The 19,172-nt window shown below is 41.9% G+C and overlaps 1 protein-coding gene and 1 pseudogene across 1 annotated transcript in view; both read right to left on the bottom strand.

The window, feature by feature from the left end:
- The window catches only part of SUSD6 (sushi domain containing 6), a 116,326-nt gene that overhangs the window by 75,658 nt on the left and 21,496 nt on the right, over nt 1-19,172 (bottom strand). The gene's annotated exons all lie outside the window — the stretch shown is intronic.
- On the bottom strand, nt 6,078-6,145 carry LOC128837518 (U5 spliceosomal RNA; annotated as a pseudogene).

The raw sequence follows: 19,172 nt of genomic DNA, 5'->3' as shown, positions 1-19,172 counted from the left end.
AAATGTCACACCCCAAACACCACAGGTACGTTGACCTAACCCCCAGAGTAGTCATGGCTGGGTCAACAGAAGGATTCTTCCATTGACCTAGCGATCGCCTCTCAGAGGTGGATTACCTACATCGAAGGAAAACCCACTTCTGTCCATGTTGGAAGCATCTACACTACAGTGCTACAGCGCACAGTGGCTGTAGACATACCTACAGCCTCCCTAATCACTGAATGGAGTTACTAAAATAGTGACAGTATTTGTAAAGCATTGCACTAGAAAGGAAAAGCTTTGTCTGGTACTACAAGCAGCTAATCTTCAAGAGTAATTTCACAGGATTTGAGTGCCAAATTACAGCCAACAGGGTCCTGTTGTGAGTGGTCTTACAAGTATTAGTGATAAGAGGAAGGAAAAAGTTATGGGCAATAGATACAGAGATATAGAGGATTGTATTAATAAAAAGACACCTTTAATCACTGCAGAATTACAAAAACAATTACAAGAACACTACACTAAGGGATCATTATACCCACCAATGAACAGCAGCCAACTTTTGGAGAATTAAGAAAGGTTTCCTAGAATCATCTTATTTAATATATTGAGCAGCAAAGTAAGTAAAAGTTTGAAATCATGTGGGGGCTTAATTTAGAGACAGAAGGAGCAATACAGAATATTGTTGCAGTCCTCTCCAGTTGATTTCTTTTAAAACATGATTTTGAAGAAAGTTCCCTTTGGAAACTATTGTTTCAGCATTCCCCCCCCCCCCCCCCCCACACACACACTGCATCAGAGAGGCTAGGTTTCATATTTTCAGCTTAATCAATCCAACAGTACATTTGCAGAGGGCCATATGCACAAAATGTTCCAGAGCACTTTCCAAACATAATAAGACCTAAAAACAACAACAAAAAAAATCACAATCTAACTGAGAGGGTTTCAGGGAAGGAAAATGAAGAAAAGCCAATGAGAAAAGCTACAGAACCTCTTGAAAGCCTATACAAGCATGAGAAGGTACTTACTAACAGGAAACGGATTCTGAAGCAATTTTGGATTGGCTTGCTGATTTGCATACACCTACCCAGACTGCTCTTCCAGTTTATACAGCTGTGCTGATTTCAGTTTCAGGAAACGAAACCACAAAGTCTATGTGAAATGAAGGCTGGCTTTATGAGATGAACTTTTAAATATGCTCTTCCCCACCCTTTAAACTTTGTACTTGTGTTTCAACTTAGATGGCTAAAAGCATCCACATGCTATGCATCTGGCTGGAATATCCTTTCACAGTACTGCAGCATTATAGCTAGAAGAGGGTGCCCAACTGGGAAATCCTTTTGTTATCAAAGCTTCCCATACAACTAGTTTGCCATCTGACTAGTTATCAGTCATACCCAGAAAAGAGGATGGCACTCCTTTATAGATATAGTAAAGGTACAACTGAATGCAACAGTTTTAAGTACAAAGTGAGTTTAAGGACTGCTGTTCCAATTTCCAGACATGAAAACATCCACACCTTCACTTTTTGAAGGGTGAGAGAAAATGTTTCAAAGAGTAGTTAAGTTAATATGGAGGAGAGACTGTTTTTAGGGAAGGCTCACACAGTATGTTCAAAAATCAAGTATTATTTCAAACTCAGTTTAAAAAGGGAAATTCTTAGCACAGGAATCAGTTCTTTCAAATTCCATCACCTTCAATAGTCAGAAAAAGCAATTTTCAAACATCCAGTTTTTCACCATCTAGTTTTATTGACCAAGTTAAATGACTTGCAAAAGAGAAAATGAGTTTCACTTTCTGGTTCTCAAACACGAGACCATGTAGCTTGGTTTAGGATTCCAACACTGCATGGAAATGTTTTAACAAAAACTTCCATTGAAATTAAAAAAAAAAAAATTTACAAAAACCTAAAAACACAACAGTATTTCATGAAGGCTTGTATTTTGCAACTAGCTGCCTGGCACTGTCCTCCCTTTGCTGCTGTTAGAACATATACATGTCTCATGACTCAATGCATTTCAGTTTATTAGCACGCACAAAGCTCTATAAAAGCTACATAGTGATAAAGAGTGATGATAGCACTATCTGGTACATTTGGCTTTGTTGGACATAGTCAATTTGCTGTTTTGTCAGTGTAGCAATTTAAAAGGGAAAACTGAACTTTGCATTGTCATTCAAGGCATTTGTGACTAAGACTATAAAAAACCATAACCTCTTAACACCCTTCTACCTGCAATCAATAACATTCTGCTGAGGCAGGTGTGCATCTGTTAGATATGCAGGGAGTAAGCTCCAGAGGTAAGTGCCTGTGACATTGTGCAGTCTATATGGTTTTATAAAAACATGATAAGTGAATATAATGTAACTGGGATATGCTTCATGCAAAAGGTCTCTTGTAAGGTATCATTACAAAGCTTATAATCTACTGAGTGTGATCATCCAATTTGTATAAATGTACCACTCTTGTATCTAAAACTAAAAATATAAAATATAACTCTGAGGGCCTATTGTAATTATGTAAAGTCTGGGCCATTAATGATGGTTTGGTATCTTGATGACTCCCATTGTCTGCAGATGGTTGTGTTTACCTCTGAGTCTTCCTGTATGTGTGTGTGCTGGCAAGTGAGTAATGAAATCTTGCAGTGACATGTGATCATGTCACCTGAACTGGAATCCATCTTTAACCTGGTGCTTTTCCAGTGAGGGGGGTGGAAACCCAGAGGGACAAAGGGTTCCCGCCTCATGCAAAAGATATATAAAGGGGTGGAAGAGAACAAAGGGGAGAGGAGCCATCATGAAGAATCCCCTAGCTATCACCTGAGCTGCAACAAGAGCTGTACCAGGGGAAAGAATTGTGCCCAGGCCTAGAAGGCGTCCAGTCTGAGAAAAAAAACTTACTGAAGCATCTCTGAGGGTGAGATTATCTGTATTCAGTTTGATGAGGCATAGATTTGCACATTTTATTTTATTTTGCTTGGTGACTTACTTTGTTCTGTCTGTTACTACTCGGAACCACTTAAATTCTATTTTCTGTATTTAATAAAATCACTTTCTACTTAGTAATTTACTCAGAGTATGTATTAATACCTGGGGGAGCAAACAACTGTGCATCTCTCTCTATCAGTGTTATAGAGGACGAACAATTTATGGCGTTTGCCTTGCATAAGCCTTATGCAGGGTAAAACGAATTTATCTGGGTTTAGACCCCATTGGGAGTTGGGCATCTGAGTGCTAAAGACAAGCACACTTCTGTGAGCTGTTTTCAGGTAAACTTGCAGCTTTGGGGCAAGTGATTCAGACCCTGGGTCTGTGTTGGAGCGGACTGGAGTGTTTGGCTCAGCAAGACAGGGTGCTGGAGTCCTGAGCTGGCAGGGAAAACAGGAGCAGGGGTAGTCTTTGCACATCGGGTGGCAGCTCCCAAGGGGGTTTCTGTGAGCCAACCCGTCACAGTGCCTTCCACAGAGAACCTCCAGCACTAGGCACACAAAAATGAAGAACAGTCAGCTCAGGGGTCTCAGCTGATAGGATAGAAGACACCATTTAGTCTCAGGTCAAACAATCAGCTTAATTTTGATCAGGCTTGGAACTCCCTCACTTTCTCCTTGCCCATCCAACATCCAAAAAGACATGTCAGAAAGAGGAACAAGAGCATCCCGGGAGTTCAAAAGGTAAAAGCCCTTAATCAATAACTTCATTTTGCATCTGAAAAGAGCTCTCAGCAGTTTTATGCTCAATCTTGCCTTTCACTTGCTTAAAGAATTGTGCCATGTAGAAGTTTAAAAGGAAAATCCCTTCACAGACACTATGAAATGTAATTGTCAAGCTAGTGGGAAGAAGAGCTTCAGAATGAACACAAGACACAAAAAGAAGGTATGTACCTAAAAGAGGAAGAAAAAAAACCCATGTGTGCACCACAGCTGCAGAGCAGTCTGAGTCATAGGAGGAAAATTATTCCTCAACTCTCTTGAAGCCAGACAAAGATGCCCAACTGTTGGGCTTCTATGTAAACTACATACTGCAATTTAAAAAAGAAAAACCACACACTGAACAGCTAGGCAAGCATTTTAAAAGGAGCTCCGGGCACCAGAAGTGCACTGGCTGGTAATATTTGTTAATCCAGTGGTTCCTACCTGTTGTTTTGCTAAGCTGTACTGCTACTTCAGGCTTTGGTGACTGGGACTGTCCCTTCCTTCCTTATTGATAAGACCTTGTGCTGGACCCTGTTGTGCCCCAAATCCACGGTGATTAGCGCATGCATGACTGACTGAGGCCTGAGATGCTCCCAACACAGATCTTGCAGAGAGAGGAGGCTGTGCTTTAGAGCAGGCCAGTCACCGCTGCAGGTTGGAGAAGAGATCTGAACAGGAGACCGGGAGGCCCTGGATGAACCACCACAGGTCTCAATTTGTTAAACTGGTACAGCTCCTCCAGAAAGATGAAAAGTCAGTGACTAATCAGGGAGGACCCACTGTGAAGTTGCAAACAATTACCTGAAACTCTCCTCTAAATAGACCCGCAAGTGTGGCTACCCCTATACTAGGAGTTAGGAGTGCGAGTCCGAGCTTTCGGAGACATACTCGCACTAGCACGTTACAAATAGTACTGTAGCTGCAGCAGCATGGGCAGCACCAAGCGGTGGTACAGGATAGCTGCCCGGAGTACAAATCGACACAAACCCTGTAGGTATGTAACTCAGACAACCAGCCCATGCTGCCGCTGCCCAGGTTATCCTGGCTACACGACTATTTTTAGCATGCAAACTCAGATGAGAGCTAGTATGAGTAGATCTACGTGAGCTGGGACTCTCACGCCTACACTACAAGCTAGGTACAGCCTTTAAGTTGGGTCAAATTCTCACTGCCCTAACCTTCCAAACAGGGGAGGAAATGGAGACGGAAAACCCAGAACAGAGTGAGAGGAAACAGGCCACACCAGAGAAGAGACGGACACAATCGCTTTTTGTTTGTTCCTCTGTGCCCCACTATATTATTGCATAGCAAGGATTTTAGAAGAAGGTCACATCAAAGGAAGACAAGTAGTAACACCATTACAGGAAACAGCAACATTTCCAACTGCCCTCTTTCAAATGTGCATTCATCAAGTGTGCACCGCTTATTCCTGGAGTACGTCTCTCACCTTTTCGTAGCCACAAGAGGCTACTCTGCATGCAGCTCAAGAACTCTGAATTATTCAGGCCCAGAGATCTTTCAGAAGCTCAGGGAGAGACATGAGAGTTCAGAAAGCAGGGACTATTGAAGCTCCTATTTCTGTTTTGCTTTCTCACAAGATTGCTTAAGAGCACACAGCCAGGTTGACTCAGACTGTCCTGATCCTCCACAGAAATATTACACGAGATTAGATTTCCCTTTTAATGCAAAAACACAAAGACAATAGATATGAGAATAGCATAGGCCAAACTTCCTGAATACTGTTAAGAGCAGCTAGCTAAAGGTGGGGCTTTCCTGTCACCACACACTAAAAAGCTGGTTCAATGGCAAGACACGTTTTTCAGTGGAACGTACTGCTCACGTATGCAGGGCATTTAACTGTTTCAGAGCTGCCCAACATACCATACTTGGGCAAAACTTGTCCCATGTCCATCCGGTACTCCCCCCGTTTCTATAGTGCTATGTTCTACAGCAACAGAATGTGGTAGCATTCCTGTAAGTTGTAATGTAGTATGGTAATACACATTTCTTCAGCAACACCAACTCTCCAATTCCCTGGGAAGCTGGCTGTCAAGCATCCAGGTTACTTTCCAGGTATACAGTACCTGAAATACTGGCAAAAAGGGGAAAGTTGTTTGCGTGCTTTCCAGGACCTGCAAAAACCATTGCAAACTGTATGGCACCACAACAGCTCTCATACTCAGTGTTAGCAGAATGTGTGTGTGTGTGTCTATTATATATCAAGAATCTCTTCTCCCCCTCCTCAGCACTCCCCTGCTCACCTTAGAGGAAACCAGGAAGCAGAAGAGCAAGAGAACTTTCACCAGGTAGAGCTGACCCGTCTTAGCTCAATAGGAAGTGAACAAAGCCTGCAATCCCTGTTAAAGAGGCAAAAAGAACTGGGGGGGGGGGGGGGGAGGGGGGAAGTGTATAAATGTTCCTCTCCATGGAAATCTTTAGTAAAAGGCGAAAGATTTATATGATCTGAAGAGAAACCAGAGCAAGGCATCTGCACATGCCTTGCTCCCTTCTTAGGCAGGTATCCTAAAGCAGTCTCTTACCTTCTAGGGTATGTCTACACCGCAGCTGAAGCAAGCTTCCCAGCTGGGCAGACAGACTCATGCTAGTGGAGCTTGAACTAGAGTGCTAAAAAACATAGTGTGGATGCTGCAGCTCTGGTGGAGGCTCAGGCTGGACACCCAAGTTCAAGTGTAGGGAATCGAGCGGCTTGGCCTTGGCTGGCTTGCCAGAGCTGCAGTGTCTACACAGCTATTATTAGCATGCTAGTTAGAGTCTGGACTGGGAGGCTTGCTCCCAGCTGCAATGTAAACATGCCCTTAGAGACTAGGTTCCTTCCTCACAGTGCAATGATTAATTGTATAAAGGCTACTGAAATTATAGGATCACTACTTGTACACAGCAGGCTAATTTATTTTGTTTTTAATAGGTCTTCCATTCCCATCTCCGGCTGGTCACGCTGTACTCCAAACAGCAGCATGTTTAGGAGAGACTGAGTATGGAGTTACAAATTACAATGGTCACTATTGCAAGAGTGGCATATTAAAGGCAGGCTAGAGGTAGGTTTTGTCCCACCTATGTTACACTGATGAGCTCTGAATATCTGACCACCCAAACAAGTTATACTGAAAAATATGAACCAGCATCATTTACCAAATTTTGACCAGGATAATAAGTCTAATGGCCCACTTTATTTTCTTGTGGAACTTGCGAGTGGATTGTGGACTTTGTTGGTTTTGTTTGTCATAAGGCACTGTAAAATTCACTAAGACAAACAGGTTCCACTCCATTTGGGAAGTTAAGGTTTGCTGAAATGCTACATGACTTAAAGGAGTTATCAATCATCATGAAAACCAGTTTTTAAACACAGAATCCATTCTTCAAAGGCACTTACCCAATTCCATTATTACTTTCTTCAATTTGTGAATTTGATATGCAACTCAGGGCTTTATTTTTAAAGACAAAAATCCTCCTCTTTTACCAAAACAGCTAACTTATTGCATCTTTAGACTAGGTGATTTACTGGAAGACAACGATTAAATTCATTTGCTAAAATCTCCTCAATCCTCCAACGTTCCCAATAGGCATTTCTTCCAAGTTCAGGCAATTAAAAGTGAATCATAATGGACAGGCAGTTTTCTAGTTCATATATGTTCTGAAAAAGCCACTGGCCTGGAATTAATCAGTCAAACACATTTGCATGGCTAGCCCCTCAGTCTCAAGTCCTAAAATATACCCAGCATAACGGATATTTGAGGTGGGGAGGAAGAGAAAGCAGCAGCAGACTGACTTATGTAACTGCAGATCGGTGACACTAAAGTGCTATTTGGTCAGGTGCTCAAGAGAAACGGAACAATTGCAAAGCAAAAACTATCTTTTGTTGGAGAGAGGAATGGCTGCACATAGGCTTCTTTCACACAAAAAGAAAGTTCAGCCTCTTATCCCTACCATTTGAAGGCAACCTTACACAGAGCCTCCAGAAAGCCACACCACATGAGTCTTTATTCAAAGCATTACTGGCTTAAGTTACCCTCATCCGCCTAAGAGTCAACTAAAAACATACACAGATGCAAATATGGAAGAACCGCTACCATCTGTAGCTCTAAAGCAGTTTAGGCAGCAATTGGAAAGCTCTTATTCAAAATGCGCCACCCAACAGTAAAGGCAAACATTTTGAACAAGGGCAAAGGGCTTAACATTTGTTATCACCTAGTCTTCAAATGACAGTTCCTTTCAAGGGGGGCAGGATTTTGGAAAGTTTTGTTTACCATACAGCCAAACCACCTTGATTCACTTCCCCCGCCTACCTGATAAGAGTGTCAAGTAGCCTTGTTAGTCTGAATCTGTAAAAAGCAACAGAGGGTCCTGTGGCACCTTTGAGACTAACAGAAGTACTGGGAGCATAAGCTTTCGTGGGTAAGAACCTCACTTCTTCAGATGAAAGACAAGTTAGTCTCAAAGGTGCCACAGGACCCTCTGTTGCTTTTTACTGATAAGAATGCTTATTCTTGGCAGACAGATGTTACTGTTTAACTTTCATACCTGAGCCGAAGTGGTCTCCAGATAGCAACATACCTCCCTTGTGACCCTCCCACTTTAAGGCCCGTTGTTCAAGAGAAAAAAGTAGTCATTTATTCTGTATTTTACTTTCAACTAGAGATTTGGGTTCCCCCCCAGCTAGGACAATATTGCACAACAAACAGCCCCACTAGGTAAACTAAAGGGGATGAAGAAAAGCATATTTAGCTGTGCTAGAGATAGTTCTCACACACACACACACTTAACAAGATCTCCACCTCTGATTAACAACCATTTCTTTCATAGCAATACCATGGCCTTTAATAATACACTTCTGCAACCTCTGCCCTGATACCTCCCCCAATCACTTACCCCTCCATTGAGACAAATTCAAGAGAAACGGTACTGAAGGAGAGTTGGTATTTTCTATTGCTTTTGAATCATCCAGCTTGCCCTTCAAAATTAGGTGTAAGTATGGAGAGTATTTAAAAAACCTAATGCAGTCTATTCACAATTCTCTACATGCCAGTCAGCTAACATGCTAGCTCTGCACATTTACAAACTGCAGTGCATACACTTGGATATGAAATTAAGACTACTTTGGTGGCCTCAGCCTACTCTCTAGGGTGTAGCTGCTCATTTCATAAAACTACCTCACAAGCAACTATGTATGTCAAGGAAGCCCGTTAGAATATGGTTATTGTTTGACCCAATAAAAGCATGGTTCCATCTTGCCATGCAGCATAATTAGGGCTGTCCAAGGATTTAGCCTAGTCCCAGTCCTGTATACACTACAAAACAGGACAATGCTTAACTTTGTCAAGGGACAACAGTGTTCTTACTGGGACTCTTGCAATTGTATTTCAGCATAGACAGGCGCCAAGAAATTAATGTTTAAACAGTGTTGAGAACCAGCTAACCGTTATACCATGGTCTTGTCATGCCTGTGTTGATGAGAACAATTAGACATGCTGTAGCCATGGTCTTTTTAACATATTCAGTAAAGAACTGTTTAAACACTGTCAATATTATAGCTGCAGATGGCCCAACAGTTTAGCAGCAACTCAACAAAGAGCACTCCCACACATCCTGCTGCAGCGAAACAGGGCATTATAGGTCAGAAGAAATATACACCAGCAGAGCTGGAAGAAGCTTGGCTACTGTTGCTTAATGAATAGCAAAATTCAGCCAGTCAATCTTAAAAATAAATGAATAATGCAATATGTATTATTCCAAAGGAATCAGATTTCTGGTTTAAAAGGCCTTTGGGATGCGGACCCTTTAAAATTAAAGGTACCTTTTTAATTTCAGCAACAAGAGCGTGTTTAGTTGTACCTCTTTGCTGATGTGCAGACATTCCAATCTGCAATGAGGAAAGAAGAGAGGCTGGATGTCCCCAATGCCAGCACTATCAGCTGCAAGCTGCACAAATTCTCCAAATCTGGAAGCTTTCTATGCACTTTACCACTCATATAATCAACTTGCCAGATGTATGGAGCTCTGTAAGTGCACTATGGGATACCAGGATACCATCCCAAAAAACCAAAATGTGGGAATACCATAATAAGAACCCAATTATGGGGGGGCAGGGGGAGTGGGAAAAAGAGTGAAGGGGAAGAAGAAAGAATCAGTGACTTCTCAGCTTTGTGGGACCAGTCACTCTGGAGCACAATAAATACAGTAAATAAACCCCCAACACATCGCTCCTAACCATAGCAGGTTACAGTCAATTTACATGGGAGCGCAAACAGCCCAAATACTACAGCTGACAAAATGCAGGGTAGTCTCAGCTCAGAAGACATTAATTCAGGACTCCACCTAAAATTAACAGATTGGATTAAAGAATGAATGGAGTTGAACAAAAGGTTTGAGGCTACTGAAACAAGAGATATTTTCTGAGGGGAAGAGAACGTATCTAGAGAATATGCAACAAACTAGTGGACACAGCAAAGGACTAAGATGGCTAAGAATCAGGGCATGCTAACAATGTTCCAGTGCTGGAGCTTGCAGCTGGAATGGAGGGTGGAATTTAGAGCATTATCACAACAACATGATAGGGTTTTCCCCCTTTTTGGGGGTAGTGGGATGGGGAGAGTCTAACCTGCAAAGAGCCAGTGTTAACAGAATGGGGTTAAAGAAACGCTAAAGACAGACCCACAGTGCCTTCATAATGACAGTGGGGATGGGAGAATATGGCTTCTGTTTCTCTTCCCTCTTGGTAAGAGTGAGCTGAGGTTCTTGGGGATGAGCTAGTCTGTTCTTGCGTGTATTCCCACCTGCCCTTGCAATCTTATGTCAAACTTCACAATTAGTCTGGAAGCAGAAAGATTTGACTTATGGTAGCAAACAAATTCTTAAAACACAGAGCCTAGCCTGCCTTTATGCAGACATACACAGTAGCGGGGAAAGACAGAATTCACTAGTCACTAAACACTGGTGCTAGCGGATTACCATAGTAGGGGGAATACCGTAGTAAATACGCAAGGACAGCTACTATCCAAAAAGACTTTCAGATGTTCCCTGAAGGTGTCAGTAGGTCGGAGCTGCTCTGTTCCACACCAGTATGTCGGGCCACTGCTGTGCCCTTTAATTTGATTTAACTATATACTGGAATAGGGGGCAAAACTTGACCCAGGAAGCTTCTGCTGAACCAGAAAATTTTCATGACAGTGACAAGGTTACTGCCCTAGTGAATAGGAGGAAGCTGTAGATGTGATAGAACTTATTGTTTGTAAGGCTTTTGACAGTCTCATAAGAAAACTAGGGAAATGTGGTCTAGATGAAATTACTATAAGGTGGGTGCACAACTAGTTGAAAGACCATACTCAAAGAATAGTTATTAATGGTTTGTTGTCAAACTGGGCAAGTGTATCTGGTGGGATCCTGGAGGGGTCAGTCATGGGTCTGGTACGAGTCAATATTTTCATTAATGACTTGGATAATGGAGTACAGAGAATGACTATAAAATTTACAGATGACACCAAGCCACGAGGAGTTGCAAGCACTTCGGAAGACAGGATTAGAATTCAAAGTGACCGTGACAAATTGGAGAACTGGCCTGAATTCAATAAGATGAAATTCAATACAGACAAATGTAAAGTACACCACCATTTTGGAAGGAAAAAGGCAAATGCACAACTACAAAATAGGGAATAATTGACTAGGTGATAATACTGCTGAAAGGGATCTGGGGGCTACAGTGGATCACAAACTGAACAGGAGTCAACAATGTGATGCAGTTGCAAAAAAGACTAACATTCTGGTGTGTATTAACAGGAGTGTCGGGTGTAAGACAAGAGGTAACTGTCCTGCTCTGCTCAGCACTGGTGAGGCCTCAGCTGGAATACTGCATCCATTTCTAAGCGCCACACTTTAGGAAAGATATGGACAAATTGAAGAAAGGCCAGAGGAGAGCAACAAAAATGATAAAAGGTTTGAGGAGAGCTTAAAAAACTGGCCATGTTACTCTTGAGAAAAGACGACTGAGGGGGATCAGATAACAGTCTTTAAATATGTTAAGGGTTGTTATAAAGAGGTCTGTGATCAATTTGTTCTCTGTCTACTGAAGACAAGGGCAAGTAATAATGGGTTTAATCTGCAGCAAGGGAGATTTAGGTTAGATATTAGGAAAGCTTTCTAACTATAAGGGTAGCTAAACTCTGGAACAGGCTTTCAAGGGAGGTTGTGGAACCCCACCATTGGAGGTTTTTAAGAATAGATTGGACAAACATACAGAAGGGATGCTCAAGGTTTACTTGGTTCTGCTTCCGTGCAGAGGGCTGGATTTGGTGACCTCTCAAAGAGCCTTCCAAGTCCTACATTTTTATGATTCTATAAAGGAATAGCCTGATGACTGTGGCAATACCAAAAAAAAACCCCACCTTCTAAAAAGAAAACACAATAATCCTGCTTTCAGACTCACGCCAGCAACCCAGAATTGGGGAAAAGGGCAGCACAAGAATCAAGAAAGCCTTCTCAAAGATTAAGAGCCTGTAATCTTCTACTCAGACATATTCAAGTATAAATGGTAAAATATAGCCATTAGGGAATGACAATTCTATCCCAAACCTGCTGGACAAGCCACAGCAAAGTCTCAGAAGAGGCAGATGATTAACACTAGATCTATGTAAAGGAATATTTTGGAAAGAGCCCCTTTTCTGAAGTTTGATAAGCTTAATGTTAACTATTTAGTCTGATACAGATATCTATGTAAGAATGGTATCACCTAGTACAACAAAAGAGCTGTTAATATAGTTAAGATGTGGTTTCAAAAGTGCATCGCAACTACATGTTGATAAATTACCATAGTCCCTATTTCGGTAATCTAGCCACAGAGGTCACTGCAGACTTCTAGGGAAGTCATTTCTGAAGTGGTTTCATGTTTGTCTTTAAACTGGTAACATCACAGCTTGGAAAAATCCTAATTCTGTGTGCAGCAGTGCCCAGATTTTCCATCCTCCCCCACAAGCAGCGAATAGGTTTTTATGCAAATCTGCAATTTCACACATGTTGAGTTTTAGAGGGTTCACCAGAAGTATAATATTGGCAATAAAAAAGGTAGGTGTACACCATCGCTGGTTGATTAGCCCTATTAGCTTACATGTGGCCACTGAGGTATATTAACTTGGAGGAACCAAGGCCACTCCTTTCAGCAAGATTTCTTTGTCTGCATTACACTGAACAAGCTGGCTATTACATGGAGAAATAAAGGTCAGATGCCATTTTAGCTACAGAATTTTCTTCAGGCTGTGTAAGAAAAACCCTACAAGTCTCCCCCGCTGCCATTCCCCTCCTCCCCATCCCAATGAAAGCATCTCAGGAGAAATGACATTTCTTATCACATTTTCCATCCATGGCACACGTATCATAATATTCTTGTCAATACTTCTATGACTAATTTTTCTGATTCGCTATGCAAGTCTGTACAACGGGAGAGATGCATATGGGAAGCCTTGGATTTGTGCCAGAGGATGAACTCTTGCTGAAGACTAGTGTGCGCTTAGTTAAATAAAACCCAAGCAAACGATCCTGATTTCAGAAGTATAATCTGATTTGTAACCATTTCCTCTGATCCCACTTCAGCAGGTTCTTCCAGTTCAAGACAAGGTTAGTTTTCAAAAACATCAAATAGTTCCTAGCATGCAATAAAATGTGTAAGTACTTATTGAGATTTCACTTTAAATATATGGATTCAGAGAACTGAAAAAATAATATGAAAGGAAACTCTGGACATGTATGCCCTTTCTGCCCCAAAGCACGTAAAGTATTTGGAACAAAGGCAAAAGTTATAGCATGAGACTGCTTAGGAAAAGGTTAAAGAAAGCAGAGTTTGAGGTTAATGTTCAGTAAATATTTGACTCAGCTTTTCATTGGTGAAATGAGAATCACTGATAAAATAAATAAATATATGGAGCTATACCTATCTCATAGAACTAGAAGGGACCCTGAAAGGTCATCAAGTCCAGTCCCCTGCCTTCACTAGCAGGGCCAAGTACTGATTTTACCCCAGATTCCTAAGTGGCCCCCTCAAGGATTGAACTCACAACCCTGGGTTTAGCAGGCCAATGCTCTAGCCACTGAGCTATCCCTCCCCCCATTTTAATTCAATTCTTTTTATACAGATAGAGAAAGAGACCGACCTTGCCCCCAACCGCTTTCCTCTAAATCCCTTCACTTGCTTTTCTTCTCCTTCAATTTTCAGCACTTTGTCCTCACCTTCAATATTTTGCAGACGTTCCACCTCTGCCTACATTTTTACTTTCACTTCCTCTTACATTTCCCCACCCCATTCACCTCCTTATCTTAAATACCCATCTCTGCACATACTGCTTCACTCTTTGCATGTGAGGAAGAGCCCTTCATCTCCCCCAAATCCTTCTGCAAAATCCATTTTTCATGACACTTCCTAAGCTGAGCTCATCCACAAGGTTTCCAACCCTTCCCAGGACTGAATAACTGCCCCATGAATCATACAGGACTTGGTAAGGTTTGCAGGGTATGGGGCTTTCTGCAATTTGCAAGATCCTGTGCAGAATTCCAGCACTAGAAAATTATATCTACTAGTTTAGAACACACACAATCCACTTATTTTATGCTAACAATTTAAGGAGACTTAATTTGGACTTACACCGCTACCTCAATATAACGTGACCCGATATAACACGGTAAAGCAGTGCTCTGAGGTGGCGGGGCTGCATACTTCGGTGGATCAAAGCAAGTTCAATATAACACGGTACGATTTTTTGGCTCCCGAGGACAGCGTTATATCGAGGTGGGGGTGTATTTGGTTCCTCTGCATGGAGCTTGCAATCTCTGTTATATGGTATCTTCTGGAGCTTTCCAAAGCAAACACACTTGGTCACATGGGAAGTCCCTGCCCCAGCAGGGGAAAGAAACAGTAGGCAACATTAGTATCCAGCTGGGGCAGGATGGCTATGTGCCTGCACCTCCAACATTAAAAGTACCTTCAAAGATTACTGATTGACTTACCTATCTGAGGGGGTTTTGATTGACCACTGTTTTGCCGCCCCCCGCCCATCCCACCATATACACACAGAATTCCAGAGATAGGATCATCAACACAAACCACCTCTTGCACAGGCAGGATCTTGGCTGGAGCTGCCTTTACACTCTACTGGACATGATTTTCAAGCTTTACATGCTCTTTCAGTGAGCAGGGTGGGAGAAAGGCACATTTGAACACACCAACGGCTAACCAGGTTGGCTGGGGCATCTCGACAGAGGAAGTGGAGGATGTAGGGATGAGAAGCAAGTCTGGTCTTATTTTAAAGATGTACTGTGTATCTGAATGACCTCAAAAGTTCTGCTTGTGTGTCCTATCTAATTAGATTTAAGCTCTCTAGGGAAGGGGCTTTCTGTTCATTTCTTTTGAAAGCACCAAGCTCGCTATGGGAACTTCCGCAATATAAGTACTGTAACTGTAACAGGAAATGATGCAAGTTCTTGGTCTATAAAAAGTTGTCCGGGCACTCCCTGCACCCAAAACATTCCCAGTACAGCTTTTCCCTTGTTGTGAAGGGCAACACAAGGATTAGACTGTCACTTCCTCCTGTGTTTGTAGCATACCCCTGTGGACCCCTGACAGCTCCTTAAACACTGTTATTTGAATGTTTCAGTTGTGTGGCTTTCCCCTCTTCTACAGAAGACAGCATTTAATTTTAGCTCTGTCTGAAACAGAGTCAAGTCTTGGATATTAATTCAGACATCCAAGCCCACCTCTCTTCCAGAGTCCGGTGTGTTTTCAGTATCTCACAATCTCCATTTAAAATGGCATAGATTAGTATATTAGGCAGGCAAGGAAAGTGCCTAGTGTAAGGGTTAGGGACCAGCTACAAACTACAGTAGCTTGATCAAGAATTAGGTACAAGAAACTGCATACAAGATTATTCTTCTTTGTACCATGATTGCACCTAGAAGCCTCAAAGGGCTAGGCACTGTACAAACACCTAGAAAGAAAGAGTCTCTGTCCCAATGAATTTACAATCTAAACAGACAAGACAGACAGCAGATAATTTTACATGCAGAACTAGCATAGGGATGGGGGGGTGGACGGAGGGTGGTCACTAAGGATGGTAAGGCAAGAACATACTACAACTTTCTTCTGTAACATGATTTGAGAAAAAAACTATTACTCTCTCGGAGCCCTGTGTGATCAGCTGTGACCTCTCACAACATCTCTTCACTGCAGGGAAGATGGAAACAGACCCTCTTTCAGCATTCCATCATCATCTCTCCTGTGTGTACACGTTCCCAAATGCTGCAACACTACTTGAAGCCTTGTCTACCTAGATGGCCTCAGATAGAACCTCAGACACATTCACCCCATTTCACGCACATCACATTAAACAAATTCAGACCCAGTAGCTACCTTTTCTAGACCCAATATTAACACAATAAAAGAAGGATAAGGCGTTTGGGGGCAGCTAAGAACATAGTGGAGCGTTTCAGGACTGAACTCTGAACACCAGTTTTGGATGGGATTCCTATTCATAGAATCCTAGAATATCAGGGTTGGAAGGGGCCATCCAGTCGAACCCCCTACTCAAAGCAGGACCAAATCCCCAACTAAATCATCCCAGCCCGGGCTTTGTCAAGCCTGACCTTAAAAACTTCCAAGGAAGGAGATTCCACCACCTCCCTAGGTAACCCATTCCAGTGCTATTATCTAAAATGGTATAAATTTTATTATCTCAGTACTGCCAGTGTTTCTTTCAACTCCTCTACACACTCCTCCCACTGAACATGGCTAGACTTTTTCCTTAGAGAAGGTTACGCTATGGAAGAGGACATACTACCCAAATCACATTAATACTTTTGGATTAAACTTTGGTTGGTTCTAACCAGGACTGGCACTCAAATCATTTAGATTTAAAAAACACAAGGCACACACTCACACACTCACTCTGCAGGCTGTGCTTCTCCATTATGGCTGCAGGCCACCAGTCTCACATTGTTCTATGATCCCACTAGCTGGTATTTTGAAAATAACTTTTCTTCCAAACAATCTAAATGTAGCAAAAAGAATGAAACTTGCAGCTTCCAAATACACCAACAGTGAATGCTGGATTAAAAATAAGAAGCTTCTGCCATGAACTGTCAATCAAATAAAATGAAATAAAAGTTTTCCACCAGTCTAGTTACCGATCTGGTTTGGAAGCACCTCCTCACAATGGTATGTATCAGGTAAGTTATTAGTAAACATTCCTTTTCTTCTTTTTTAAACATGTTATGCTTGTCCTGTTCCTGCTGGGTCTCAGTGCAACTCCTGCATTGCTCTAGTACATATTTGTATAATGAGCAATAGCTGTGGTTTTTGACATAATTAAAATCAATAATCAAACCAGTCTTTATTGCACATGAATATTTTACCTTAAAAAGCACCTGTTAAAGCAGAGTGGTTCCACTGACGTTAATAGGTATGAAGTGGTACAATAGCAACACTTCCCCCCCGCCCTCCATGTACAAACATTACCACTGAAATGCAGCCACCTTGAGATAGGGGGAGGCAGCAATCAACTAACACAGCTGTAGCAGAGAGAGGAAGATTTGGCCAAGGATACCATCCAAAGCCCTACATTTGCAGGAAGTGCCATGGGTTCCCCAGTGTCTGTACATAGCCACCAAGCACAGTGACATATGTTGATTATAGGTGTGCATACCCAAGCTGCATATACAATATGCACTGTGCACAAGTCATTAGTGTGGTGCATGCTCAAAAAGAATCCCTGATTTACCACACGTTAGGGCTCTACATGTACAGCTCTAACACACGCTTAAGAAAACAACAAAACATCCTGGACCACTGGGTTTCCTCAAACCTGTATGAAATTCAGTTTATGTACCTCAGAAAGATGAAGGGCTGAGTCCTTCCTAATAGAGAGCACTGCCCTCACTTTCTCTACATATTGCATCTTTTAAAAAACCACACAAAACAAAACAATTTATGGTCACAGTCATTTATTTCCTGCACAGCAGACTGCTAAATGATGCTGGAGTATGTACTTGGGCTCTTATGTGAATGCCTATCTAAAGCAGTCTATCATCATCATATGTCTGCTCTACCTTACTAAGCTGGAACAGCAGCTCATGGGTTCATACCAGAATGAACAATTAGACTGGCAGGGTGAATACAAAAAGAAGCAATTGCTTATGTGCAAAAACATCCCCACCCCCTCAGAACAACATTTCTCCAAAATATAAAGTGATGCAGAGCTATGAAGAGAGATTAAATTCACCACACACAAAAAGCAGGGGGAGGGTGGAAGACTCAGATATATATTAAGAAACCAAGTGTGCAGAGGCCAACAGAGACAGTCACACAAAGGAGAACATCTTTGCTTGGGAGCCTGGATGCAGCATCTACGATCCAGTTACTGCACTCTCTCAAAAGGATGCTTCAGATCCACATCCCAAGCAGCTCCTTCATCCAGTTTGACATGAATTTTAATATACACATTTAGAAATTCACGCCAATAACCTACAATACCAGAGCTGTTGTTGCTGACAGCCCTCTGCAGACAGGACATGTGGAAAGAAACAAAGAAGAGCCATTCAACAAAGCAAAATAAATAAATAAAATACACAGTTAGAGAAACATCTGCTAGTTTCACCAGGAATGCCATATGGTACATTCTGAGGATGACTTAATTCAAATTTAAAAGCAAAATAGGTCACTTCTCTAAAGATGAAAGGAAATGTCAATCCCCTTTCCTCTGACCCCAGCACTACCACCTCAAAATTAGTATCTGGCTTGATGAAGAACCGATGTTGCCAGCCCTCTAGCCAAGGCAGTAAAGCTAAGAGCCCTTTTCATGAGAGGATGCCAGAGTACGGGGGCTCAGAATACTTATTTAGAAATTTTTATTAGCTCTAACATGAGGTTTGTTTTACCCACAGCGCTCTTAATGCTGCTGCACTGAACAACTAGTTTTGCTACTAGCCAATTACAGTGGAACTGTTCAGCACCAAAATAAATAAATAAAAGTTTGGCACAAGCTGGATGGTTGCAACGCTAAGTCCTAAACGTATTCACTCTCCAGTCAGTTCCAATTCCTAAAACAGCAATGCACAGAATCAAACCAGTGCAGCAAGTCTAGAAATGAGAGTTCAGATACAAACTTGATATAAATTAAAAGGAAGCCAACAGTGCAGAATCTATCCAATTCCAAAACACTGATACATCCTTGAGAGAGAACTTGAATTTGATACGAACTTGAAGCAGACATAAAAGTTCCTGGACAATCCTTTCTGGTCTTAAATATTTATTTTTATGTGAGTGTATGTCAGTGAATCCAGTTTGCTCAGGGAAGAGTCTCCAACAGTTAGTGATGGTCTCCTCATACTTATGAAGGCTTCTAAAAACTATCAAGATTAACATGCAAATCCATTCACTTCTCATAACAATCCCCCCTGCATTTCTTGCCATATTTGTCAATTTATTTCTTCCCAGCTTAAATTCCTACTTGCTCT

The sequence above is a fragment of the Malaclemys terrapin genome, chromosome 4 (genome assembly GCF_027887155.1).
Source record: "Malaclemys terrapin pileata isolate rMalTer1 chromosome 4, rMalTer1.hap1, whole genome shotgun sequence".
In the NCBI taxonomy this organism is placed as follows: Eukaryota; Metazoa; Chordata; order Testudines; family Emydidae; genus Malaclemys; species Malaclemys terrapin.
This window is presented reverse-complemented; position numbering and strand designations above follow the sequence as displayed.